Raw genomic sequence first — 2,868 nt, 5'->3', positions numbered from 1 at the left:
TTTAATCCATTTTGAGTTTATTTTTGGGTATGGTGTTAGGGAGTGTTCTAATTTCATTCTTTTACATGTAGCTGTCCAGTTTTCCCAGCACCACTTATTGAAGGGGCTGTCTTTTCTCCACTGTATACTCTTGCCTCCTGTATCAAAAATAAGGTGACCATATGTGTGTGGGTTTATCTCTGGGGTTTCTATCCTGTTCCATTGATCTATATTTCTGTTTTTGTGCCAGTGTCATACTGTCTTGATTATTGTAGCTTTGTAGTATAGTCTGAAGTCAGGGAGCCTGATTCCTCCAGCTCCATTTTTCTTTTTCAAGATTGGTTTGGCTATTCGGGGTCTTTTGTATTTCCATACCAATTGTGAAATTTTTTGTTCTAGTTCTGTGAGAAATTCCATTGGTAGTTTGATAAGGATTGCATTGAGTCTGTAGATTGCTTTGGGTAGTAGAGTCATTTTCACAATGTTGATTCTTCCAATCCGAGAACATGGTATATCTCTCCATCTGTTTGTATCATCTTTAATTTCTTTCATCAGTGTCTTATAGTTTTCTGCATACAGGTCTTTGTCTCCTTAGGTAGGTTTTTTTTCCCCGCATGTGGAAATATGAAACATTTATTTTAGATATCAGAGAAGAACAGAGCTAAGTAATCGAATTTTACTGCAGCAGTATAAAAATCATCCCTTCACCACAGTGTAAGATTTAAGTGCATCTGCATAAGGGTACACATTATATAAAATGTAGTAAGATTATTGCTGTCCTGACAAGTACTTCCAGTCCCTACCCAGATCCTACTGCAATACTGGTGGTCCCAATAGTTTCATGGAAGCAAATCATTAAAAATATTAATAATTAAAAAGACATCAAAATGCCTCAGTGACCATATATCAAACTCAAACTTTATATATTTAAATGTTACATTTTCCTCCCACTAATAAATCTTTATTTCACTCAAACTTGAACAATAAATCTTCCATACTGAAGTATCTTCCTTGCCTAATTAATTCAAAGGAAAAAACCAAAATGATTAGTAAAGAAAGATGTAGGGATTAATACACCCTTTTAATTTGTTTTAAATATTTTTAAGGTTTAAAAATTGTTTAAAATTTTAAATTTCTAGTTAAGAAAACATTATCTGAATGAATACCCTAATGGAAGCCACTGTAAAATGTTTCAGCTGCATTTGGGGCAGAGGTGTAAGGATTATCTTCAAAGCACCCCAGCTTTCTTCATGCAAAGGTCAGAGGTACACTGGTTTGTATTATTGCAACATCCATTAGGTGATCTAAGTTGCTTTTCCTTCAGCAGGGGCTTTATTTGTCAGAAGGGCATTATGCTTGACCTCCAAATTTGCCCGACAGTTTACTGATGAGATTCATAACCTTTGGGTTGCTCTGATATATTGACATATTTCCTGTGTTCTGAGCCACATCCTGGAAGGCCACCATAACTTCTGGATCCTGTATGGCTGCAAGAACCTCTGGATCACTAAGAATTTCATTGAGCCCAGGCATTCCTGCCATTCCAGGCATTCCTCCAGGAAAATTACCAGGCATTCTGCCAGGAAAGCCACCTGGAAAAGAGCCATACTGAGCTCCTGATTGTCATCTGGCTTCTTTCTCCGTCTGGGCTCTCTCATGTTCTTCCCTAGCCTTCTTGACCCTTTCTACTCTTTCTTTGATTTCTCACTCTTCGCGTATTTGCTCATACTTTCTCCTATGTTCAGCAATTTTTTGGGCCCTTGGTTGAACTTCTTTCATCATTGCACTAGTATCTTCATCATAATCCAGCTTACAGGCATGGGCAAGATCATGGGCAGCTTCTTCCCAATGGCCCAAAAGTCTGTGTGCTTTCCCTCGCCACTTGTATGGCTGAGCAGAATCAGGATTTATTTCAATAGCTCTGTCACAGTCTCGGAAGGCAGCATTTGGCTTTTGTAATTTAATGAAGACACTTGATCTCTTGGCATACAGAATGGCCAAATGAGGATTTAGCTTGATGGCATCTGTGAACAAGTCAATGGCTTTCTGTAGTTCACCATCATTTAGGGCATCAGTGGCAGACACTTTTTTATCATTTGCCTGATCCATCATCTCCTCAGTTATCTCTACATTTTTTTCATCTCCCATTTCTTGTGGGGCATCAGGGTCTGGTTCAATCACACCTACATTGTCAATTTCTAGATCACTTTCCTCACTTGTTGGTTCGTCTGTCTTTATGTTTTCCTCCTCCTTACTGTTTTTCCTTCCTTGGTATTTTCTTCCAATTTAGTTTTATGAGTAGCAGGTGGTATTTTACCCCCCATGCTCTCCACCCATTCCCTCAGGAAGCACATTTCCTTGGTGTGCAGAACACTTGGGTCTTGCTTGCACATTTTCATGAAGGCTCGAAGCTTGCTCACTTTGAGGGGATCTATGGTCCAGAGGCAGCGGGAGGCAGCAGAAGGTGGCAGGCATGGCAGAGGATGAGGCCCAATCCCAGGCCCAGGTGCTAGCTCAGTATGACTGCATAAAGGGGGCGGCTGCTGTGAGGCAGAATAGACTAGAACCTCCCCGGCCACTGGCTCTGCCCACCCAACGGTCTTGTGACCCTTGGTCCTTCGCCCATTCATTCCTACTCTCTACCACTTTCCTGCACACTGGCTAGAATCGTCTAGAAGTGTGGCTGTTCATGCTGTTGCTTGCCTGTCCATGCATGCCTCTCCATGCACACATTCTTTTTTTTTTTTTTTTGTGGTATGCGGGCCTCCCTCTGCTGTGGCCTCTCCTGTTGCGGAGCACAGGCTCCGGACGCACAGGCTCAGTGGCCATGGCTCACGGGCCCAGCCGCTCCACGGCATGTGGGATCCTCCCAGACCGGGGCGCGAACCC

General features: G+C 42.1%; 1 pseudogene; it reads right to left on the bottom strand.

The window, feature by feature from the left end:
* Window positions 1-1,204: 1,204 nt before the first annotated feature.
* On the bottom strand, window positions 1,205-2,609 carry LOC112067505 (hsc70-interacting protein-like; annotated as a pseudogene).
* Between the last annotated feature and the right edge of the window lie 259 nt (window positions 2,610-2,868).

The sequence above is a fragment of the Physeter macrocephalus genome, chromosome 19, assembly GCF_002837175.3.
Source record: "Physeter macrocephalus isolate SW-GA chromosome 19, ASM283717v5, whole genome shotgun sequence".
In the NCBI taxonomy this organism is placed as follows: Eukaryota; Metazoa; Chordata; class Mammalia; order Artiodactyla; family Physeteridae; genus Physeter; species Physeter macrocephalus.
This window is presented reverse-complemented; position numbering and strand designations above follow the sequence as displayed.